The sequence below is a fragment of the Thamnophis sirtalis genome, unplaced genomic scaffold (genome assembly GCF_051295495.1).
Source record: "Thamnophis sirtalis isolate CommonGarterSnake01/CBP01778 unplaced genomic scaffold, rThaSir2_p1.2 scaffold_7, whole genome shotgun sequence".
Lineage (NCBI taxonomy): Eukaryota > Metazoa > Chordata > Lepidosauria > Squamata > Natricidae > Thamnophis > Thamnophis sirtalis.
The window spans coordinates 3,090,837-3,117,510 of NW_028261387.1; positions in this window are offsets into that span (position 1 = coordinate 3,090,837).

Consider the following 26,674-nt stretch of genomic DNA (forward strand, 5'->3'; position numbering starts at 1 on the left):
GGACTCAGGGCGGCGAACAACTCAAAAGGGGAAAAGGGGATACAAACACAATACATATAATTAAAATACACAAGAGTCATACAGCCATACAAGTCGAGAGGGGAGGGGAACTCATCAACCCCAGGCCTGCCGGCACAGCCAGGTGCCTAATTGTGCCTAATTGTCACAGAACAACAGAATTGGAAGGGACATTGGACATCTTCTAGTCCAAACCCTGCTCAGGCAGGCCACCCCATATAGTCACAATTGAGTAGAGCAAAGATCGAGAGAGTTCTTCTAACTAATTATTTATTTTTTATCAGTATTTCCAAAGTTAGAGGTTGATGGGCACGGTCAAAACGCTCTCGATTTCGTTTCTTCATTCTTGCCTTCTTTCATCTGAGATTCTCAGTCAAACTAAAAGAAAAAGGGACTTTCTGTATAAAAGGCAAACATGATTGGCTTTTAAAAAGTTAATGCCGATTACCTCCCTCAGACCGATTAGATCTCACAGGTTAGGTCTCCTCCGGATTCCATCTGCCAGCCAATGTTGGCTGGCCACCCCCCGGGGGAGAGCCTTCTCTGTTGCAGCTCCAGCCCTCTGGAATGATCTCCCTGTCGAGATCCGGATCCTTACTACCCTCCCGGCCTTCCGCAAAGCCACCAAGTCCTGGCTGCTCCAGCTGCCCAGGGGGCCTGTGAAATATCCAGCCCCACGGAAATTGTGAATGTTGTGGTTTTGTTTTTAAAGTGTTGACTTTGTCTAGTTTTCCCCCTTTCCCTTGTCTATTGTGAGCTGCCCGGAGTCCTTCGGGAGTGGGCGGCATACAAGACAAATAAAATCAAAAATCAATCAATTAATTGCTGAAATGCGAGAAGGTGGGGGGGAGAGACAGAGAGAAACAGATAATTTTTATTCTCCCAATGCAATTCTGATCTAAAGCAAGGCCCCTGCCCTATTTACAGGATGGGGAGATGCCAAGAAATCCTAAAATCATGTTCATATAGAGGAATATATCAGCAGATGCGTCAAGCACCCCTCCTGAATCAGCAAACTTACATTTCTCCATTGAGTGGGTCTCAATATGGATTGCGATTTATAGGCAATTCCACATGGAAGTTTTAAGCTGCTTTTCCTTCCCTCCCCCAGCCTCATCCTGATACCAGCTGGAAATGTAATGTCCAAATTTCAAGCTTCAACAATAGTGCTCTTCTGCCCGGGTGGAAGTTGGCTCAGCTCTCAATAGATTTTTCCCTCTCCTTTTTTTATTGTTTCTTGATTGATTCTTAATTGATTCTTTACTTTCCATTTTGGGACTGGACTTTTGAGAACACGGGGTTTCCATTTGGATAAGCAAACAAAATCTCGTATCACTCAATTAATCAGTCATGCATGTGGAATGGACAATAGCAATAGCTATTTAGACTTCACAGTGCTTTACAGCCCTCTCTAAGCAGTTTACAGAATCAGCCACTGGCCCCCAACAATCTGGATTCTCATTTGACCCTCCTCGGAAGGACGGAAGGCTGAGTCGACCTGGAACCTGATGAGATTCGAACTGCCAAATGGCAGGCAGCTGGCAGCCAGCAGAAGCAGCCTGCAGTACTGCACTCTAACCACTGCGCCACCGTGGCTCAATAAAGGCAATCTGATCCAACCTTTGCTCGATGCAGAATTTGCATGCTCATGATGGGTGTTTTCACTGGTAAACTGGTGCCTAATTGTCAGGGCTGAGCAGAGCATAGATCTATTTATTGCAAAGCCTAAAAGAGTTTGAAGAAAGAACCCACGTCCCCATTGCACTCTTTTAGACTTTCTGCTGTCACTTGTGTTGGAAACAGGCAAACTCTTGTCATCTTCATCCAGGGGTGGGATCCTGCCAGTTCTAACCTCTTCTATAGTAGAGGTTCCACATATCTACAGTGCCGTTTAGAACCGGTTCCAGCTCCCTCCCCCCACCCGTCTGCACATCATCAAGATGAAGAGCGAGAGGAGGGATTCTGGGAGTTGAAGTCCACAAGTCTTAAAGCTGTCAAGTTTGAACACCCCTGGTGTTTTTTTCCTAAAGGGTTAGGGGTGCAAGGGTTTTGTAACTTGACAGCTTTAAGACTTGCGTGCTTCAAATGCCAGAGTTCCTGGGCCAACATTTTGGTTGCTAAGCAAGAGCGTTGTTAAGTGAGTTTCACCACATTTTACAAATTGGCCACGCCTAACCAGTCACATGGCTGGCAAGCCACTCCCACACAATCACATGACTGGCAAATCCACTCCCACAAAGCAGGCCACACCTACAGGTGAGGTTCTAAAAAAATTTGAAACCCACCACTGTCTTCATCCCAACCCTTTTGCCTAGTCCAGAGAGATGTTTTCTTCCAGTTCTTGGCATTGCAAACCCCCATAGGAGACTTTAGCAAGCCTGGTTCTAGTCCAGGAGAACCGAGAAAAACATCCATGCTAGAAGGGGAGGAGTATTGAATCTTCGGTGCTCTCTGAGCTTGGCTGTTTTCTTGCAGGCATTTCAGTACCAAACTACGTAACATCACCAGTGCTAGTGGGGTAGATTATTGTTTTTTATTTCCTCTTCCTTATTGTGACTAGAAAGAGCTTGGAGTCTGCTTTACTTCTGGCTGTACTCTTGCAGTAACTCATCCACATATGTACAACTCAAAGGGGAGCCTTCTCTTCTTCTTACCTGAACTAGACCAATCCGATCCCACAGACTAGGCCTCCTCCGAATTCCATCCGCCGGCCAGTGTCGACTGGCGACTACCCGGAGGAGAGCCTTCTCTGTGGCTGCTCCGACCCTCTGGAACGAACTCCCCGTGGAGATTCGAACCCTCACCACCCTCCAGGCCTTCCGCACAGCCCTTAAAACCTGGCTGTTCCGACAGGCCTGGGGCTCAAGATTCGCTGCCCCTATCTCGAATGGTATGATTGTTGTGCTTTTTAACTATGTATTGTTTTGTGTTGTTGTTAAACTGTCTGTATCCCCCCTTCCCTGATTTGAATTGTGAGCCGCCCTGAGTCCCCTTAGGGAAAAGGGCGGCATACAAATGAAATAAAACTCTAAAAACTCTAAACTCTATCCTTATGCCCCTGCTTTTCCCTGTTTTGCTAGTCCAGCAGATCAGGCTGTGAGAAACCAGAAAAAAAAAAAAAAAAAGATGGCCAGCCATTTCTGATTTATCAAAGTGTGTCTTTGAGTCACGCTAGAATTAAAGTAATCTTTGAAGGTGATTTTTATAAAGAGAAAACTTGTTGGAAAATAAATAAGAAGTACCTGGGGTTAACAGTCTATGTTCAGGTCCTAATGGATTACACCTGTAAGTGATTTTACACTTTTTTCCTGATAGAGCAGTCTTCTTGTTTACCTAGAAGAAACTCAATGGGAATCACTCCCAGGAGAATATATTTAGGACTGCAGCATTGGAAAGAGATTCTGTTGGGAGACGTGACTGTGTTTAAATGCTCTAAAACTGGTGTAGAGATGTATCATGTTTCCCAAAGAAAAATATCAGGTTTTGAAAATATAAGCTTTATTCAGGGGTCATGTGCTGATCTTAAGCTGTTTGAAAATACATTCTGTTCCCCCTTTTGAAGCATATTTCCACATCTTTTGCTATCAGGAAGTGATTTAAAACTGCATTATGTTCTCCACCGGAACAATATATGTCATTCTATGAAATACAGTATAAAATTGGGAGGTGACCCATTTATTAATGTACATACATGCATACTTATTATGCTGCTGTCCTTCAGGATAAGAAAGGTTAGGCAATGATCAGAAGGTAAGCCAGTTGAGAAAATCAAAGGCGTCAGATAAAAAAGGAAAACAGATGCAGTTTAATCAGCACAGGGAAACCTTGATTGTTTATTTAAAATAAGTTAGCGCATCTTGTGCGTATCTAAGAATGTGTATAGAATCACCATCATTAAATATATTAACTATAACAAATACATCCATCGTTTGTCTTTTCCACATTTAGTTCAATACATACTGATGCAGGAGGGGGTGCACAGGTAAACCCACCAGTGGCTGGCCAGGTTAGGTGGTCTTAATAGAATGGACCTTATAAATTCATATTAGCTTGGCTTTTCATTCTAGTGCCCTGGAGTTCCAAAGTTGACTTTTAGCTGGAGTGAACTTTCTCTCCAACTTCCTCATAAGTATTAAAAATAGGGCTGAACAGTGTGGCAAGACCCTGTAAAGGAGGGGCACAGGAAGCCAGGCGTGGGTGAGAGATAGAACAGAGGTAAAAACTGCTGACAGCTTAAGACATTATAGGAACTTCTCTTTTTTGTATTTCTCTTATGTACTTCGCTGTAACATTCCAAATGAACTTCCCCTTTTCAAAATGTCATGCTTGTCTCGTGTATGGAAACGCCTTGAGAATGCACAGTGTGGAACATGGCATAAAAGTAGCGTCCTGGGCAGAGCCCAGGCAGTTCAGATTTTGGTGTGTGAACACGCTGAACTCGATGCATCAAATAAACCTGTTTCTCTCACCTTCGTGGTATCGAGTCCTGGCCTTTCGTAAGTAGATTACCAAACTCAATCTGCTGCAACAATACTATTGGTATATTTATTGCTTTAGGTAGAAAGAAAAATTTACTATGAAAATAAACTAGTATGGAAAGATGCATTAAGTAGCTTGATAAAAGACTAATGAAAAAAGTAAAAAGTGATGTTTTTGATAAGAAGTATCCATACTTCCTGATTACTGGAATTTTGGCTGATGATATTAAATGTCTCTTACGGCAACACAAGTTCAACAAAACGAAAGCAAAGCACTTCTTCCAAAGTCTCTACAAATCAGGGTTACAGAAATCAAAGCACTTCTCCAAGTATATCTTCTTGAATCAGGGTTACAGAAAACAAAGCACTTTTCCAAGTGTATCTTACATAAACCATGACTGATGATCAATCAATGTTGAACGAACCAAGGAACGTTGACTCCTGCAACTAGGGCATGGCACCATCTGTCCTTTTATCCCCAGAATATCCCCTAACGAGCCCCAGCTGCATAGTTAATCTTGCCTCCTGAAAAGACTCACAGAAGACTGCTACTGAGTCACAACAAATAGATATAGATAGATATAGATAGATATAGATATAGATATAGATGTAGATGTAGATGTAGATGTAGATGTAGATGTAGATGTAGATGTAGATGTAGATGTAGATGTAGATATAGATATAGATATAGATATAGATATAGATATAGATATAGATATAGATTAGATATAGATATAGATATAGATATAGATATAGATATAGATATAGATATAGATATAGATATAGATATAGATATAGATATAGATATAGATATAGATATAGATATAGATATAGATATAGATATAGATATAGATAGATATAGAGATAAAGGAGGAGAGCCTGTGACTTAATGGCTAACACAATTGCCTAATATGTAATACAGCACAGGTTCAAATCCCAGTAAGGGTATAGCTGGCTGATGAGAGCTAAATAGCTTGATATAGATCTATACTAGTCTCCCTTTTTTATTTATCAGCACAAATGCAACATAAACACACACACACACACACACACACATCAATGTGATTATTTGATAGCTAGATAGAAAGTAGAAGGCAAGGTTAAATCAGAAGATACGCACAGCTATGCAAATACCTCAGCTACATATGTATAAATAGCAACATAGGTAGAAAAAATTTAGAGCAGAGTTCAGCATCTGTAGCAAACTTACATAAAATGTTTATATGACTCATTTTTTTTAAATTTAGAGTTTAAACATTTTGTCTCCAGACTTCTGGATTACACCTTGTTTATATCTATTTCTTTTCTATAGTTGACTCTAAGATAGCGTCCTCAGAAGAATTCATCTCTTTCTGTGACTTAATTTTCCCCTTCCTTCCTTCCTTCCTTCCTTCCTTCCTTCCTTCCTTCCTTCCACTTTGGTAAAGAAGGGTGAACCAATCTCAACTGGTCTATGGCCCTCTGTTGAATCAGGGTGGCTATCCTATGCATAAAGAAGCCAACTCTCTCCCATTGATTTCCATGGGTAGGTTTTATGTCATTAACTCTTTTGTTGAAATAAGTTAAAGTACGGAGAGAGAGAGCGGTAATTATTTTCTAGCAATCTTTGGAGCAGTGAGATAAATTGATGTGCAGGGAAAATTTAATTAATTATTTTTTATGCTTCCCCTCTCCCCTACAAGGTGACTCTGGGTGTCTTAATTTTAGGAAGCTGGGGCTCCCCTCCGAACTCTATCTTCTTGAATCTCATCCCAAAGAACCGTAGAGTTCTTACCCTATCCTCAATTTTATCCTATCCTCGAAATTATTATTTTTTCAATTAACACAGTATGTGGATGATGACTTGAACGACATCCAAATACTCTACTACATAAATAACTTCAGAAAGCATTGCCAAATGGAGATTAAAGCCACCCAGTGTGCTCTTCAGTTATAAATTATCCTGTTTGTTGAGTAGATTAATTTTTCAAAACATTGTTCCTCCAAAAAAAAGGAGGTTTTCAGCATAAAGATGCCATTTTAACCATTATGGTGCTCTGTTAAAGATTTAGATTTAAGCATTTTTTCTTAAAAACACCTCCAGAATGTTGAAATGTATTCTTGAATTAAGGTCTTAAATGAATGCCTCAACTTGAAAGCAGAATCAAGTTAATTAAGAAATAAAGATAAAGGTAAAGGTTCCCATCGTATATATGTGCTACTCATTCCCAACTCTAGGAGGTGGTGCTCATATCCATTTACAGTCGAAGAGCAGGAACTGTCTGAAGACCTCTCCATGGTCATGTGGCTGGCATGACTAAACGCTGAAGGTGCATGGAACTTGTGCCTTGTGTCCTCAAGACTGGACTACTGCAACGCGCTCTACATGGGGCAGCCCTTGAAGAGCATTCGGAGACTTCAGCTTGTCCAGAATGCAGCCGCGCGAGCGATTGTGAGTGCACCCTGGTTCACCCACGTCATACCTATCCTCCGCGAGCTGCACTGGCTGCCTATTGGTCTTCAGATACGCTTCAAGGTGCTAGTTGTCACTTATAAAGCCCTTCATGGTATTGGACCTGGGTACTTGAGAGACTGCCTGCTGCCAATTACCTCCAACAGACCTATTAGATCCCACAGATTAGGCCTCCTCCGAATTCCATCTACTGGCCAATGCCGATTGGCTACCACCCGGAGGAGGGACTTCTCTGTGGCTCCTCCGGCCCTCTGGAATGAGCTCCCCGTGGAGATTCGGACCCTCACCACCCTTCAGGCTTTTCGCAAAGCCCTTAAAACCTGGTTGTTCTGACAGGCCTGGGGCTGACAGATTCCCCGCCCTCGCTCGAATTGTGTGGTTGTTGAATGTTTTTAAATTGTTTGTAGTTGTTGTCCATTGTTTTCCCCTTGTTTGTATCCCCCCCCCTTATTTTGGTTTGTGAGCCGCCCTGAGTCCCTCCGGGAATAGGGCAGCATAGAAATGCAAATAAATCAAATCAAATCAAATCAAACACTATTACCTTCCCACCAAAGGTGATTCCTATTTTTCTACTTGCATTTTTTACGTGCTTTCAAACTACTAGGTTGGCAGAAGCTGGGACAAGTAACGGGAGCTCACTCCTGTCAGGCCTGCATTTATATTTCTTTTAGAATTTTGGCCTGCCACACTTTCTCTTATTTCATTATGCTGTTTCTTTAAGTATAGTCAATGGGAGGGGGGATTAGAAGGAGTAGGATTTTGGAATGTATTGTTTTTCATTCTTTGCTAGAAGCCAAGGTCATCCTTTGTCTCCACACCAGTACACCTGACCGGAAGAAGCTGGGCATGGACGCCAGCGTGGAAGAAGGAGATTGGACCATGTGATGGATTGTGGGTGTGGGGACAAGATCATGAACTTTTAACTGGGTGGGATTCTGATGTAACTTCCAGAGTTGGGATCCCACAGCTATGTGCCAACATGCCTGCTTTATTAAATTGGGACTTTAAGCATAGTTTTGCCTTCGATTCTGATTTGATTCTACATGGTATTTGGAATGCTGACAACTCCATTACATGGTACTAGGGATTCGAACTGCCGAACTGCCGACCTTTCTGATTGACAAGCTCAGCATCTTAGCCACTGAGCCACTGCATACCTATTTATTTAAGGAATAGACATCTCTAAATCATGGGTACCAGGACTATGATTGCTAACTTTACCAAATAGACCAGACAGGAAACATGATCAATTAATTGTACCTTATTGTAGAATTTCAATACACTCAACAGAATGTTGCAAGACTTAAGGTACAATTCTCCTTCCATCTCCTTCACTCCCAAGAAATTGGAAGGGTCCTTTCTGATCCTCGTGTCCCACCTACTATCAAGCTACAGACTATAGCAATAGCAATAGCAGTTAGACATATATCGCTTCATAGGGCTTTCAGCCCTCTCTAAGCGGTTTACAGAGTCAGCATATCGCCCCCACAGTCTGGGTCCTCATTTCATCCACCTCGGAAGGATGGAAGGCTGAGTCAACCTTGAGCCGGTGAGATTAGAACCGCTGAACTGCAGATAACAGTCAGCTGAAGTTGCCTGCAGTGCTGCACTCTACCCACTGCGCCACCTCGGCTCTTCTGAAAGACTATGCTGTCTTTTATTTGAGTGTTCAATACACAGTGTCTCTGGGATCAGTCTCCCAAGGTCATTCCCACATGCTACTATGGCAACTCAAGAACTATCTGGTTATTTAATCTCACATGTTTATTAGAAGTCAGGCCAAGAGAAAAGAGACTGAAGCAGATGGGATAGATTTACCTGTGGCTACCTAGCATTTCCCCCAGAGTTTGGAATTCACCGAACTTCAAAATGCTCCAGTTTGATTATAGGCTGCATCTATGCAATTCAATTATACATTTACACAAAATGGAATAGTCATTTGCAGTGGCAGCTGGGTGGCGTATAGTTATGTAAATAGTTATGAAAAGTGTCAAGTTTATGTGCAGCCCTTCCTCCCAGCAAGCCTTCTCAAAATTGCTTTCCCTTGTTGTCAATGAGAGCTGAAACTAGCTGTTTTAGCAATAGCAATAGCAGTAGACTTATATACCGCTTCATAGGCCTTTCAGGCCTCTCTAAGCGGTTTACAGAGAGTCAGCATATTGCCCCCAACAATCTGGGTCCTCATTTTACCCACCTCGGAAGGATGGAAGGCTGAGTCAACCCTGAGCCGGTGAGATTTGAACCGCTGACCTGCTGATCTAGCAGTAGCCTGCAGTGCTGCTTTTAACCACTGCGCCACCTTGGCTTTTAAGAAGAGCCTTTGGGGGCGGTGGAGAAACTTCATTGCTTTTTCTGCTCTACAGTTAATTCTGCTCACAGTTAAGGTGGGGTAGAACTTAAGTGAAATGTCTGGGGTAGTTTGTGAGTCATCATACAAGCACATCTGTCCATATAGTCCACAACACCACATTAGACCTTCAAAACCAATTCATATATTAATAATGGTATATTTCTCTATAATTGCTTGTAAGCTGCCAAGAATCACTGAGGATGAGTGGGTGGCCACATAAATCTTCTAAATTAATACATAATTCTGATGTATAAGGTCACTCAACTCAGTACTTACTCTGGAAGGGCATATATATTAAAAAAAACATATACAGTAGTTTAAAAAGAATAAAAAGTAAAATGTAATAGTAATCTCTTCTGACCCCCTCCTCCGTCCAGTAACAAAAGCCGAGACAAGCTTAATTAGAATGTCCTTTAATAACAAGACCAGAATCTCGGTGGCTGAAAGCCAAGCAAACAAACAGATACTGAGCCAAGGTGGTGCAGTGGTTAGGGTGCAGTACTGCAGGCCACTTTAGCTGACTGTGATCTGCAGTTCAGCGGTTCAAATCTCACCGGCTCAAGGTCGACTCAGCCTTCCATCCTTCCGAGGTGGGTGAAATGAGGACCCGGACTGTGGGGGCAAGTTGCTGACTCAATTTGCTAAAAAATTTGTAAACCGCTTAGAGAGGGCTGAAAGCCCTATGAAGCGGTATATAAGTCTAATAAATAAATAAATAATAAATAAGGACCTTGGCAGCAAGTCCGACAAACCTTGGCAGCAATTCAGACAAACCTTGGCAGCAATCCAGCCTGCCAAGTTAGTTACGTTCTCTTTAATCAATGCGTTGACCTGCAAGAGGGGCGTGTCACAAGCAGTCTTTTTTATAGTCTGGAGAGGAGCCTAATGACCACCAGCTGAGTGCAATTACCTCCTGTAATTGCGCAATTGTTCTTGATGCCGAGTAGCTCTTTGATGGCGTGCATCCAGGAACAACTCACTGCTGGCTTCTGGATCACTCTCCCTTGTTCTCTCCTCATTGGTCCAAGGCTCAGGTGCTACCTGGTGGCCCACCAGTCTCTCTGCGCCCTGCTCGGTGTCGGAACCCTGTCCAGGGTCCTCCATATCCTCTAGGGCCGACTCATAGGGCCCCTTGCTGTTGGAGTCTGTTGGCAGCTCCAACGGCTCCTGCTGGGCCACAACAGTAATCATAGAGGGGGAAACCAATGTATCCTAACCAAAACAAGATATTTCACATGGCACACCAATTGGCACACACTGAGTATTCCACAGCTTCCCGATATTGATTGAACTGCTCCAGGATAATCCCTAATTTCTCTCTGAAACCCATCCAGGTGACAGGTCTAAAAGCACTCACCAGAAGCACACTTTTTCAATTGCCTGATCATTATTTGCACTTTTGGAAGGAGAGAAGAAGTGCAAATCATACGTAACGTTGTTCATAAATTCTGTGAATTAATAGTACGATTCAAAAAGTATTTTTTTTTTGTTTGACCTACATAGTTTTTAGAAGATCAACTCAAGTACAGCCTCAATCATAAACTCAAGATGAGCACGCCTTTCTTAATTAAACCAATAGGAGTTTGTATAGCTTAAAAGGCACCTTTTGTAAATGATGTGTGTGTGGGGGGGGGGAACGGGTAAACAACTATATATGTTCAGCTGGTAGTCCTTTTGTTATAGCAGCTAGAGTTTCCCAATATATTTGCACAACCCCTTGCAGTATGATAATGCTTGATGGAGATAATTTGAATTTGATATTAGAATGGGAAGGAGAGGGAGAGAGGGAGTGGGAGTGGGAGGGAGAAGAAGAGGAGGAGGTGGAGGTGGAGGAGGAAGAAGAAGAAGGAGAAAGAGAAGAAGAAAAAGAAGAAGAAGAAGAAGAAGAAGAAGAAGAAGAAGAGGAGGAGGAGGAGGAGCAATAGCAATAGCAATAGCAATAGCAGTTAGACTTATATACCGCTTCATAGGGCCTTCAGCCCTCTCTAAGCGGTTTACAGAGTCAGCATATTGCCCCCACAATCTGGGTCCTCATTTTACCCACCTCGGAAGGATGGAAGGCTGAGTCAACCCTGAGCCGGTGAGATTAGAACCGCTGAACTGCAGATAACAGTCAGCTGAAGTGGCCTGCAGTACTGCACCCTAACCACTGCGCCACCTCGGCTAGAAGAAGAAGAAGAAGAAGAAGAAGAAGAAGGAGGAGGAGGAGGAGGAGGAGGAGGAGGAGGAGGAGGAGGAGAAGTAGTAGTAGTAGTAGTAGTAGTAGTAGTAGAAGAAGAAGTAGTAGTAGAAGAAGTAGTAGTAGTAGTAGTAGTAGTAGTAGTAGAAGAAGAAGAAGGAGGAGGAGGAGAAGAAGAAGAAGTAGTAGTAGAAGTAGTAGTAGTAGTAGAAGAAGTAGTAGTAGAAGAAGTAGTAGTAGTAGTAGTAGTAGAAGAAGAAGGAGAAAAAGAAGAAGTAGTAGAAGTAGTAGTAGTAGTAGCAGTAGTAGTAGTAGTAGTAGTAGTAGAAGAAGAAGAAGAAGAAGAAGAAGAAGAAGAAGAACAACAACAACAACAACAACAACAACAACAACAACAACCTATAGCTATAGTGTTGATAGTTAATTCTTTGGAAATAATTTTCCCTTCCTGGCTTCCATCATAGTTGCACTTCTCTTACAGCAGAAACCCCTTCTTGTTACATTCATATCTGGTTGACTTGTGTCATAATGAAGATAAAGAAAATTGCATGTCTTTGCGCCATTCTCTCTGAGAACTGTGTTTCACCCTTATTAGTTATTTTTGGGAGCTAACCCTTCCTTGGCATATGTGTGATTTATGCGTCTTGCTACTATATGCCATGCAATGAATAATATATATATATATATTTTCTTGCAGAGTTTCTTTTATACTAGAATGTAATCTTTTTTTTTTCTCATTAGAAAGAAGGAACAGGGAAAATAATTGAATACTTTAATATATAGGGACTGTGTTGATCTAAAATTAATTCTGTTAACTTAATTTTGTGCCTGTGATTGATTCAAAGAAACCGTCTTATCTTCTGCCCTGGTTAAATAAGATATTGTAGATCTCCAGCTTCTTTCTCATTTTTTTAAAAAAGGATATTAGCTGTTAGAAATGGAAGAAATGGGATATTAATAGTACAATACCATTGGGACCGAAGAAAGAGAGAATCTAATGTGGAGAAACTGCCAGATCTAAAGCTATGTTGGGCTCATAATAACAGCTTGGAGGTGGGAAATAATGACATCCCCTCCCCCAAATCTTTTCCGCCTTTTCATTTTTCAGATTTCCAGATTCCTTTTCCCTTGAGAAGGCAAAAATGGGGTGGGTGGGCTTGTCAAAGGGCTATGTTCTGCCATTGAAAATCTGGATTGAGGTCTAATGTATTTCATGCTCAGGCAGGGAATCTGAGGAGTTTACATTTGGCTGATCCAAAACCTCCGTCAGTTCTTAATATTCTCCTTTCACAGTGCAAACATCTGAAAATCTACAGTAGGAAGGCTTGGGATCAGGGGTGGGTTCCTGCCAGTTCTAACCTCTTCTATAGAAGAGGTTCCACAAATCTACAGTGCCGTTTAGAACCGGTTCCAGTTCCCTCCCCCCCGTCCGTCCGCACATCATCAAGATGAAGAGCGAGAGGAGGGATTCTGGGAGTTGAAGTCCACAAGTCTTAAAGCTGTCAAGTTTGAACACCCCTGGGTTTTTTTTCTAAAGGGTTAGGGGTGCAAGGGTCTTGTAACTTGACAGCTTTAAGACTTGCGTGCTTCAAAAGCCAGAGTTCCTGAGCAAACATGACTGGAGGAGGAATTCTGGGAGTTGAAGTCCACAAGTCTTAAAGCTGTCAAGTTTGAACACCCCTGGTGTTTTTTTTTCTAAAGGGTTAGGGGTGCAAGGGTCTTGTAACTTGACAGCTTTAAGACTTGCGTGCTTCAAAAGCCAGAGTTCCTGAACCAACATTTTGGTTGCTAAGCAAGAGCGTTGTTAAGTGAGTTTCACCACATTTTACAAGTTGGCCATGCCCACCCAGTCACATGGCTGCCAAGCCACTCCCACTCAGTCACATGGCTGGCAAGCCACTCCCACCCAGTCACATGGCCAGCAAGCCACTTGATTGGACCATGTGACTGATTGTTTGGGAAAGGGGAAACATGTTTACTTTTAATGAGGTAAAAACCTTTAGAGTCATTTTTCACCAGTCTGTGCCAATATGATACGTCCAATAAATCTGTTCTTTGAGGAACCTGCTTGCCTCGGAGTTCTGTTTGCTATGGGTGTATTATTTGGAACCCTGATACCTAATATAGAACAATCCCTTTGGAATAAATGATATGTTCCTTCCTTCCTTCCTTCCTTCCTTCCTTCCTTCCTTCCTTCCTTCCTTCCTTCCTTCCTTCCTTCCTTCCTTCCTTCCTTCTTTTTTTGCTTTCCAATATCAAACTGAAAGGGCTATGCAATATACCAAATTTCAACAGATAGCTGAGCAATGATTAGTTGAGACATTTCTGTATTTGTAACTGACATGTTATGACTGGCTATCAATTCTCTGCCAGGGCTGCATACTCATAAAAAAAAACTAGTATACGTCTATGCAACGTCTGGGTATGTTAAAATAATCATTACCGCTGTCTCAGTGCCTGTATTGGATGGGAAGACTGACCATCTGGAAATTCATTATACCTGCCATGTTCCACTTGATTCTTGAACGGCCAAAAATCATGCCTTGATAAAGAAGTAGCAAGAAAGAAAAATACTACAGAGGAAAGAGGTAATTGTGAAATAGACGGAGAAGCATGTATTTTTGGAAGCAGGGATGAGGGAAATATATTTCAAAGTCCAAATCAATGAACATTCAAGAAAATCTGTAACTGTATTCAGTCATACCCCAAACGTCACTCCAAAGAGCTTATATATAGCAATAATAAAGATAGCTGGTTTTACCTCCCCCCCACTCTTTAATGGATGAAAGAGATAGCTGTTTCTCAAGATTTTCAAGAACGTATCTTGAAAATCTTCATGAGGAAATCAAGGAAGCCACCAGATCAAGTGATCTAAGCAAAAGGAAAAGGATTTCATCAGCTCTGGTCTGCTTATTCCCTTCTGTGATCACCTCTGTAAGGACAGAATGTAATTTCACCTAAACTGGTCAATATAATGAGGATTATTACTTTCAAATAGTCTGGAACAAAGCTAGACTAAAGGATGGTAGCTATGTGTCACTAACTTTAGGATCCATGTCGTGCTTGGACATGTTTAGTGATTTATATATCCATTATATGCTAAGGAATGTGTAATCTGAGTCTATTATGAATCCATTGCAAGATGTATACAAGAAAAGCATGTGAACACATCTCTTTATGAAGGAACATGGATGTAAATCACAGTAAATCAAGAAAGTGGAAGCCAACGTTGCACCAATATGGACATGCGGTCTCGATGCTCCGAGACTGCAGCCAATACTTTTGCTGCTGGGTGCTCCAATCAGACCTAAACTGTCCCGCAGAGATGGTGAATAAGAAGAATAGATCTTGCTGATCTCAGGGACATTGCAAAGTCCCTGATGGATCCAAGAGAAGTTCTTCAAACTGGCGACAAAAAATCTTGCCATTAGGCTGATGAAGTCGGGGCAGCTCCAAAACGGAAGGATACGGAAAGAGAAAGTGTTTCCAGCTGGTGAGGAATTTTTACCCTTTTAAAAGAGACTGCCTATAAAAAACTTACAATTAATTTAAATTGGAGAACAGAAGAAATAAGTAGCGGAATTAAGTTTGGAATGGTTTTGGACAGTGGTTTATCTTACTTTTTAAATGCTGTGTTCATGGATGGAATTTATGCAAGCCTTTTAAAACGAATGGATTAAGTTTTCTTCTATTTTTTTCTTTTATTATTCTTTGTAACCTATGGACTAAAATTCTCCTCTATCATTTCTGTGGGTGTTCTTCTAACTCATTCAAGAATCAGACTTTTTTTTAAACTTCAAATACAAAAAAGATACAAAAAGAAACAAAGAAAATTGCAACAATAACATTGCTACTCGGAGGCTGGAGGTTTGTGTATTGGAAATGAAACACTCTTACTTTTCTCACTGATTATCCTGGCTTGGCACTCCAAGGTCTCACTGCTTGTTTATAGAGAATGATAAGAAGAAAAGCATACAGATGTCCCTTTGAAGTATATCTTTAACCAGAGAAAAGTGAAAATAAAACATTATTGTGAATCTATGCTTAATCTTGTTAAAACCTTCCAAGCTAGAGCAGCAGTGTTTGTTAGCTGGAGATAATGGCACAATTTCAACAGCAGAAAGAAACTGTAAGTCTGCAAACTATATTCTCAGAAATACAGAAATTATCAAACACATATGAGAGGATAGAGAAGAAGTTGGAAGACTTAGAGCATCTAACAGTAAAATATGAAGAACAAGTTGGAGATGTTTATCAAGTGGAAAAAGTGGCGGTTAAAATCCTAAAAATTGAAGAGGAAAATGAATATAAAGAAATTAAATTTGCTGATATTTATGGTGATTGGTTTGTCCCTGAAAATGGAAAGAGTGGAATACTGAAAGAGGAATTAAATGGAAGGGAAATCTACCCCAGATGGCAAGATACAGAAGAAGAAAAAACAAAAGAATTTATGGATTTAAAGAGAGAAATTTTATTAGCAATATCATTGATAACACTACCAACAATCAAAGATAAGCTGATTAAGGAAAAAGGGCATTGAAATTACATGAGAGATTTTATAAGCAAGGAGTTGCTAAGAGGAGTCCATACAAAGTTGATTAAGGAGATGATTAGAGGACTGACACCACAAATGGCAGAAGATATGAGATTGTTTTGCTACTGGAAAGATACAGGTTGATAGATGGAAGAGTATAATTTAAAACTAGTTAAACTTAGTGAAATGTAGTGACAATAGATATAGTTAAATAAATAATTGATAATGATAATAATGTATACAATGTGTAGTGTTATGATAAGTAATAATTGGATATGAATATTGAATGCTACCCATGAAAGGAAGATTAGAAATCATTTTGGATTATATACAAAGGTTAATAAAAAAGAACTAAGTTAGATACAGTTAAGTCTTGATTATTAGGGGGAAAATGTTGTGATACAGGATATAGTTAAATAAAAGAGGGATAATGATGACAACCTATATATGTGTATGGGTACAACATAAGGAAACTGGATGTAAATTGTAAACAGTGATTTGGAAAGGAGGATTAGAATATTTTGTTATTAAGTATTATGGATGTTTAGCTAGAATAGGACATAATAGGATTCAGTGTTATTGGAGGATTTTAGAAATAGTAAATGAAATGCCAGTATGTGGTTATATATTAAATCTTGGTATATTTTATGATGAAGGACGTTTAGACAATTATAATCAAATGAAAATGGAGGTATGATGATGGTAACATGTATAAATTTCTGAGTTAAAATACTTAAGTTAATATGAATTATGTTCGTTGACTGTGGAAGAGATGCACGAAAGCCTCTTTGTAACCAACTGATACACTTTCTACAGTATGTAAAGAAGGATGTGTCGTGTTTGTTTTGAAAATTAAAAATTAAAAAAAATTATTAAAAAAGAAATAAATAAAGTGGAACTACTTAACCACGAGATGAAATTAATGGTGCAAGATTTTATCTCCATCAAATGCATTACTAGGAAATGCAGTAGTTCATATATCATTAATGAATAAAAATATTTAAAGATTGATTTTATGAAGTAGTCCATGATAGTTCTTCTCTTGGGCTCCCATTTTGAATGTATCAAATACCTCTATGTCCTTCATAATACCATCAAGAGTCCTCCTCCCTCTCAGAACATCTCTAAGGACTTCCTAAATGACTAAAAGCCAGTTCCTTTTGGAATCTTTGGCCTGCCACACTAATATTCTATTCTACTATGCTGTTTCATTAGTGGGGAATTGGGAAAAGAGGAATAGTAAGGAGTAGAATGTGATGTTGTCAAAATAAAATTCCTTTCTAGAATCCAAGGTCATCCTTTGTCTCTGCATCTCTGCACCTGACCGGAACTGGATGAGTGAAACTGCCATCATGGCAGTGGCAGTGATGGACTTGTGGGTTTGGGGGCAAGATCTTGAACTTTCAACTGGGTGGGGAAAACTGGGAAGCTTTCAGTTTCGGGTTTTCCCAGATGTGCCAACATGACTCTCTTAATAAATTGGAACTTTGAGGAATACTGTGCCTTGGACTCTGATTTAATTTTAGATGCTATTTGGAACCCTGACATTGATAATAAAGCAGAGAGGAGCATCAGATGATCTTCATCAGGACGTAATTTGCAAGGAAAGAAATTGTGATGTTTCTAGAAGCTGCAACGATCAATTCTGTGTGTGCGTGCACACAAATACACACCCAAATTGCGGACTATTAAAATAAGGGGGAGGGAAGGTCAAGTGATATTTATTATGGGGAAAGTTGAAATTTTTCCCTGGCTGCTTGCTGTAGCTTGTTACTTAGAAATACAGTTTTTTTCTTTTCTTTTTCAGCCAAATGTGATTTAATGTCTCTTATTAATCCTTGAACAGCTCCTGCATTTTGCATCCAATTTGTGCAAATGATGGCTGTTCTGGCTTTTGCGTTGGAAAAACCTGCCTTTCTAATGAACCTGACTCAGCATCAGAGCTGAACTTTCGGATTCAAAGTTCCCACTAATTTTCTTCAGGCAACTGCCCCCAATTGATGACAAATTAAACCTATTTAGTCTTTGCACTTCCAAAACGCTGGGTCACGGGGTGAGTGACGAGACTTCTTTCTTGTTCCCGGTAAGGTGTTTTTATCTCATGGTCAGGAGCTAAGATCTCAATGCTGATCAGTGGTGGGTTTCAAATTTTTTTTGAACCTACTCTGTGGGTGTGGCCTCCTTTGTGGGAGTGGCTTGCTGGCCATATGACCTGGTGGGAGTGGCTTGCCAGCCATGTGTTCTCTCTCTCTCTCCCTCTCTCTCTCTTTCCTTCCTTTTGTCTCTCTGTCCCTTTTTCCTTTTTTTCTTTCATCTCTCACTTTTTCTTTCTTTTTTTCATTTATTTCTTCCTTTTTTTCTCTTTCTCTCTCTGTGTGAGTCTCTGTGTGTTTGTGTGTGTGTGTGTGTGTGTGTGTCAGTGGTGGGTTTCAAAAAATTTTGGAACCTTTTCTGTAGGTGTGGCCTGCTTTCCGGGTCCACTGGTGGTGGAACCTCTTCTAACCGGTTCGGTAGATTTGACGAACCGGTTCTACCGAACTGGTGCAAACTGGTAGGAACCCACCTCTGATGCTGATTCAAGAAATCTAACAGATCTCAGTCTGTATTAGAACACTGACATTGCAAGAGATGTGAGACCTTTCAGTCTTTTTAAAAGTTATTATTTAATTGGGGAATACATGGATCCATCTACGAGGGCCTCAGATACCATAGTACTTTCCAACTCCATGTTTCTGATCTCCAGCGGAGAATAAATAAGCATTAAAAATGCCCTGCCTGCCAGGTGAAGAGTTCTTACTGTCATGCCATAAAACAGGATCCCAGGTGCTGTTTTAAATTCTCCAACAGGGCTGACGCAGTGTCAATCTTAATGCATGGGTGGGCAAATATCGCACAATTCTTCCTCAAACAGCTCCCCAGGGTAGCTCACAGCATGATTAAAAACATGAATACCAACAATTCATTAAAACTGTTAAAAATAATTACCCAAACCAAGAAACAAGATAATAACAAATTAAACGAACAACAGAGAGCCAACAGACAAACAGCAAAAAAAATATATATGAAACAAGCTGGCACTTGAAACCACCGACACGTAATGCCTGCAGAAACAGGATGTGTCTGTGTATTTTTAATTTGGCACTTAAACCGAAGCTGGGTGGGTGTCTGTGGAATGAAGGACCCAGGGGTTGAGCCTGAATGCCTGCCAATACAATTCTTTGTTGCTTCCAGATGCCAGGAAGGTGAGAAAGTTGTAATTCAGATGATTTTTTCCCCCTCCTATGAGCTCCAATATTGTGATGGATACTAATAATACGAGAAGCTGCTTTTTGGAGAAGTACTATCTGAGTTATGAATGGAGTTGTTTAGATGTAGTCTAAGTTGCACTGCTCAATCAGCTACTACAGTGGTGGGTTCCAAAAATTGTTCAAACCTACTCTGTGGGTGTGGCCTCCTTTGTGGGAGTGGCTTGCCGCCCATGTGACCGGATGGGAGTGGCTTGCCGTCCATGTGACCGGATATGAAGATGCCGACGACACTTGTCAGAACCACCTTAAATGACCTCACACACAGCACTGGCATGCATAAGAATAGGATGGAAACTTGTTTTTTTAAAGGCATCTGTGCTTTGCGTTAAAACAACTTCAACACACACAATGTTCTGATTGCACCACAAACGCAGTAGTCATCCTTACCTTTCACAGAGGCACAGAGTTTTATAAATAGGAGCATGATAGTGTAGAATAATCATATCCAAGGACCAGTGGTGGGTTTCAAAATTTTTTGGAGCCTCTTCTGTAGGTGTGGCCTGCTTTCCAGGTCCACTGGTGGAACCTCTTCTAACCAGTTCAGTAGATTTGACGAACCAGTTCTACCGAATAGGTGCAAACTGGTAGGAACCCATCTCTGAGCTACTACAACAAACAGCTTTTCTTTTGAAAAGATCCAAATTGAGATCATGAAGGTTCTGGGCGTAGAAACAGCGGTAGGCTAGGTATTCATATTTTGATGATGCTGATGCTGAGGATGTCATTCATTCAAAGCCACTCTTTCAAAAGACACATGATGTATGGGAACATGAGGCTACAGGTGCTCCTCTGGCCCATCATAAGCCTTCCCCATTTATGATGAAATCACATATTTCAGTAATAACTATTTCGCTAGCAATAGCCCAAAGGTGCTTCCCTCGTCCCCAAGAGGCAACTGGACTTTCTTTGAAGATGTTTTGGTTCTCATCCAAGATGGTTCCTAAGACCATCGGAAATATGTGTTTTCCGATGGTCTTGGGCGACCACTGTGAAAGGGGTCCCGACCCACAGGTTGAGAACCGCTGAACTAGTGGCTTAGAATTCCCATCGCTTCACTGACAAATGCACGCTCGACAAAAGCACGCCAACAAAACCGTGCCGAGAAAACCGCGAGGTCGAAATTCTGATGTCATTTCCAGAATTGGGATTCCACAGCAATGTGCCTAAGATGTCTGCTTTATTAAATTGGAACTTTAAGGATCGTTTTGCCTTGGACTCTGATTTAATTCTACATGATACTTGGAACGCTGACACAACGTCACTTGTGTCAGAGGCCCCTGTGATGGCCTGAGTGCTCTACCAGCCAAAACTGGCTCTGAGCCCCATTTTTTGTTGCAACCCTCTACCAGCGAGAATGGAGCTCCGGAGGGCGCGGCAGGCTGGTCCTTCACTATTCCCAGGTCAGCTCCGTGGGCCAGATCTAAGCACACTGTGAGACGGATCTGGCCCACAGGCCTTGAGTCTGACACCCCTGGTAAAGACAGTGGTTGTTCAGTTTCACTATCTTGGCACTCAAGCGGTGTCTTCTGTAGAATGAGGAGATGTAATGCCAAGCTTACCTTATGGTTGCCGCATTCGGCTTTTGAATAAGCTGGGATACCTTGTGGCACAATGGCATAGTTTTCAAGAAATGTTTATTACATCTCTCTTCTGCTGTGCAAATTAGCACAATGGGTACAGGGAGCAGATGGGTCCTTTGCCAGTTTTTCAAGTTGTTGGCAGTCTCCGCCGCTCCTCCGCCTTTCTAAATGTGCATTAGAACTTACAGTGTGGTAACAGCCAGATACAATTAGGCAATCTTCCTTTACTCTCTCTGGGATTTGGAATCCCATTAATTCATACACTTAATTTAATTTAACATTCTCAGATGCATAAAGATCCGATTGCAGCCCAGGCAGAAATGTGAGAATGAAACTGGCTTTTTGTTTGTTTAAGGATTGCTGTTCGGCCATCGCCACTTCGATGATTTGGACTGGAGAGACTGTGAATTTAAGGAGTTTTGTCTTTCTTGCAGGTGAGTTCTAGGTGGCATACATTTTCACACACAAACTCTATTTCCCAGAATCCTCCCTTTCAACTTTCCAATTATTTGTTTGCATCTTTTCTCAAGATCTCATTTCTGTAGTTCCTGGACAATAAACAATAACAACAACAATAACAATAACAATAAAAGTCCTCTTACATAAGTTCTCATATGTTGTTGTGGCCCACCAGCAAGCCATCTGGGAGTGATCAGGTCCTACGGAGCAGAGGTGGGTTCCTACCAGTTCGCACCTATTCGATAGAACCGGTTCTTCAAATCTACTGAACTGGTTAGAAGAGGTTCCACCAGTGGACCCGGAAAGCAGGCCACACCTACAGAAGAGGTTCCAAAATTTTTTGAAACCCACCACTGCTACAGAGCTAGACAGCAGTGAGGCAGAGGAACAGCTGGAGCCTGTTCCCAGTGTGCGCATGCGCAGAGCTGCCAGAAGAAAAGAACAACTCAGAAATCAGGGTGGACTTAAGAGTAAAGTCACAGGTGGAAGGTGATTGGCCCCTCCCATAGGAAATAAAAGAGGAGCAAAAGGGGAGTGGGCTTTTGCAGGAAACAATTCGTTTGTTCAGTTGTTAGATTCGTTTCAGGAGTATGAAACTCTATCTGTGAATCTCAGAGACTCTGTGCCCAGTCTTACCTTACACAGCATGTTCTGACCAGCCTCTTCCCACACCAACACACTCCGAGTCAAAGGTAATTTCTGGAATTTATTAACAGGCAGATAGGTCCTTGGCAGCAAACTGGCACAGATAAGCCGTGGCAGCAATCCAACACAGATAAGTGTTGGCAGCAATCCAGCCTCCCAAGCTCACAATTCTGTTCTCCAACATTAGTTCCTGTGTTGACTTCTGCAAGAGGGTCGTGTGCACAAGCAGTCCTTATTATAGTCTGGAGAGGAGCCGAATGACCACCAGCTGAGTGCAATTACCTCCTGTACTTGCGCAACTGTTCCTGACGCCTATTAGCTCTTCGGTGCCAGGCATCCAGGAACAACTCACTGCTGGCATCCGGATCACTCTCCCTTGTCTCCTCCCCACTGGTCCAAGGCTCAGGCGCCTCCTGGTGGCCAACCAGCCTCTCTGCGCCCTGCTCGGAGTCGGAACCCTGTCCAGGGTCCTCCACATCCTCCAGAGCCGACTCATAGGGCCCCTCATTGTCGGAGTCTGGTGGCAGCTCCAGTGGCTCCTGCTGGGCCACAACACAGCAGCACCTCATTTGGCAAATATTTACATGGCAGCTTTCCAAGATAGATAAGGTCTGTGGTCATAATTACTCCTTTGAAAGACTGTTTACCAGGCCTTGCTGAATGTGAATGAGAGGAATTCACATTCGTTTAACAAAAGGGGTTTTGTGGGGACCAGGAATCTCCTTCGTGCTTTTGGACAAAGCCTAGGTGAGAACATATGTTAGCCTTCTGTTTTGACAAATTCTATGAACAGAAATCTTTCTTTTTTCTTTGATGAATTACGTCTTAGAGAATTGTGACTTCAGTCTTCCTTGGAGACGTGGTTTGTGACTGTTACATCGTAGTAATATCTGTCCTTAGTGTCACAAAGCTTATATATCATTTCTTGGAGTAATATATTAGTTTAGAGTTTATTGCAGTTGTAAATCAGCATCAGAATTATATGCAGATTGGATAGCAATTATTTGTTGGATTTCATGTTGTTTGCAGAAATCTCCAACAGTTTATTTATTTATTAAATTTATTTGGCATCCTTCTTATCATCAGGCCTCTCTGGACAACTTCCATCATAAAAACAAAAATACAAAACATTAAAACTTTCAATATTAAATATGTAACATATCAAAGGTACTTAACAGTTTGAGAAAAAAAGCTATCCATGCCCTTTTTTTGACAAAAAATGGCCCGTTTTTGCAAAAAAATAGGTCATTTTTTGCTCATTTTTGGCCCCTCCAACCCACTCAGGAGCACCTTTAAAAAAGGGGGGGGCATTTTCATGAAAAATGGGCCGTTTTGGGGAGGTCTGCAGAGTGCAAAAACTTTTTTTTTTAAAAAATAGCCTGTTCAAAACCTTGGTGTGTCTTATACTCCAGTGCGTCTTATACTCCAAAAAATACATATATCTCCCATATTAACCAGCAGGTTAATATCCAGCGTAGTAAGTACAAATACAATGTTTTCTAGTTATGAAAATACATGGATTTTCCTATCTTTAATTAATTAAATTGTGCTTTGTAGACCATTAGAGATTCTTTGTGTACTCTTTAGGCAGTTTCTAATTCCAAAATGAGAGAGGAAGAAATACTGGTGAGCCAACTGTTTCTTCACATTTCTACCAATGAAAAAGAATAAATCTATTTCTGGTTATGTGTAGATAACTTTACTGGCCTCAGAAAACAACTACGAGCTTGATTAAAAAGCAAGAGAAATATGCCAAACTGCCAGTTACATTTCACTGATTTTAGTGCTTTCATTGGCAAAGCTTATTTAAGTCAAGGTACAAATTTCCCATACGGATGGGTTTATAAGGCATAATGAAATAATTAATTAAGATTACAGTCCTTAGGTGGGTTCTGACTCATGAGAGGTGATGGGTTGAAATTATACTGAAGAAGAGCCAGGAATAAATGTTTATCAAATATCTAAACCAAGGTTTGCAGTGAATAAAGACACTTAGAAAAGGCCCAGGCGTGAGTAATCAGGAGCAAAGATACGAATTTGTCTCTTCTGATTGTGAGACAGTGTGCCTTTTGTCGGGAACATCCATTTATATGTAGGCTTCTTTATTTTATTTTTTAAAAATACATATACTGTACATTTATTTATACATAAATAAAATTAAATAGAAAATAGATATACCTAAGTAATTATACTAAAAAGATTGTAAATCACAAATGTACTATACTTCAAATAATCAAATTGTGTGCAGGTTTGTTCGTTAGAAGAGGCTGAACTCTTACAATTGCAATGTCTTTCCTCTTTCTCAGATTAAAAAAAAAAGGCAAAGGAATGAAAGATAAGGAGGAAAAAAATAGCAAGTGAATAACAGAAGGAATATAACCATAATAAACAGCATGTGTTAAACAACAGCTACAACTGGAATGTCTATTGCAGACTTCCCAACCACAAGCTTCATCGATCCACTTCCTCTAATCCTCCGACCAACACAGTTAATCCTTTGGTCAATTATGAGAACTGAAGATTAATACACTGGGAAGACACCATGTTGGCTAAGCCTATCTGCTTTGTTTTTAGCAGAAACTAGAAATTGGCACTTTGTGCTTTCGGAGAAAACTGTTGGGAATGTCTTGAGCTGCAAGAACAGTGGTGGGTTTCAAAAATTGTTTGAATCTACTCTGTGGGTGTGGCCTCCTTTGTGGGAGTGGCTTGCCGCCCATGTGACCGGATGGGAGAGTGGCTTGCCGCCCATGTGACTGGATATGAAGATGCCGACGACACTTGTCAGAACCACCTTAAATTACCTCACACACAGCACTGGCATCCATAAGAATAGGATGCAAACTTGTTTTTTAAAAGGGATCTTTGGTTTGCGTTAAAACAACTTCAACACACACAATGTTCTGATTGCACCACAAGCGCAGTAGTCATCCTTACCTTCCACAGAGGCACTGAGTTTTATAAATAGGAGCATGATAGTGTAGAATAATCATATCCAAGGACCAGTGGTGGGTTTCAAAAAATGTTTGGAACCTCTTCTGTAGGTGTGGCCTGCTTTCCGGGTCCACTGGTGGAACCTCTTCTAACCGGTTCGGTAGATTTGACGATCCAGTTCTACCGAACAGGTGCGAACTGGTAGGAACCCACCTCTGGTACTAGAGGAAGTAAAACCCAACTGCTCACTGGAAGCTCTGTAATGAAGCTTAAATATTTTGGACATGTCATTCAAGGCCACTGGAGAAGATCCTAATGCTTTGGGAAATTGAAAGTAGGGGTGGGGGGAGCCAGAGACAAAGAGACTTGATACGATCTCCGAATGCACAAATGTGTTTACAAGAACTCAAAGAAATAGTCACTGAGAGAGACCATCCATGTGACAAAGGGTTGGAAATGATTGAACAACATGAAAAGTCACTTCTTCTTGAAACAAACCTTTTTGAAGGGATAGACAATTTCTCAAATATTTGTTGTTGTTTTTTAAAAAAAGAAAATATTACTCATGAGGAAGAGAGCCTCTAGTGCTTTTGACTACTCATGGGGTGACTTTAGAAAATGTTTAGCAAACATATGCATTTGATGAGGAGATGGGGTGGCATAAACGATGTTAACGTTTTTCCTTAACATTTTCCACCTTCAGCTTTATTACAGCTTGACCTTCCTACAATTGGTGGAATAGTAGAAGCGGCTTTTAAGTACTACACCCACCAGTTATCTATTCCCCATCCACACATAAATTATAGTTGCAATTTTACCTTGATGTTCCAGTGACAAACTGAATACTTCAAGGCTTTGTTTTCAGGAGTTTCTGCTTATCACTGGCTATAAACAATTTTATCCTATTGTCTAAAATGATACGACTTGTTGTAGGAAGCATTTATCTATCATCTATCTATCTATCTATCTATCTATCTATCTATCTATCTATCTATCTATCTATCTATCTATCTATCTATCTACCTACCTACCTACCTACCATCCATCCATCCATTCATCCATCCATCCATCCATCCATCCATCCATCCATCCATCATCTGTCTATTGAATTGATTGAATTGTGAGCTGCCCTGAGTCCCCTTCGGGGAAAAGGGCGGCATACAAATGTAATAAATCAATCAAAATCAATCAATCTGTCTATCTATCTATCTATCTATCTATCTATCTATCTATCTATCATCTATCTATCTATCTATCTATCTATCTATCTCCTATCTATCTATCTATCTATCTATCTATCTATCTATCTATCTATCTATCTATCTATCTATCATCTACCATCTACCATCTACCATCTATCTATCTATCTATCTATCTATCTATCTATCTATCTATCTATCTATCTATCTATCTATCTATCTATCTATCTAATCTATCATCTATCTATCTATCATCTATCTATCTATCTATCTATCTATCTATCTATCTATCTATCTATCTATCTATCTATCTATCATCTACCATCTACCATCTACCATCTATCTATCTATCTATCTATCTATCTATCTATCTATCTATCTATCTATCTATCTATCTATCTATCTATCTATCTATCTATCTATCTATCTATCTAATCTATCATCTATCTATCTATCATCTATCATCTATCTATCTATCTATCTATCTATCTATCTATCTATCTATCTATCTATCTATCCTCTATCTATCTATCTATCTATC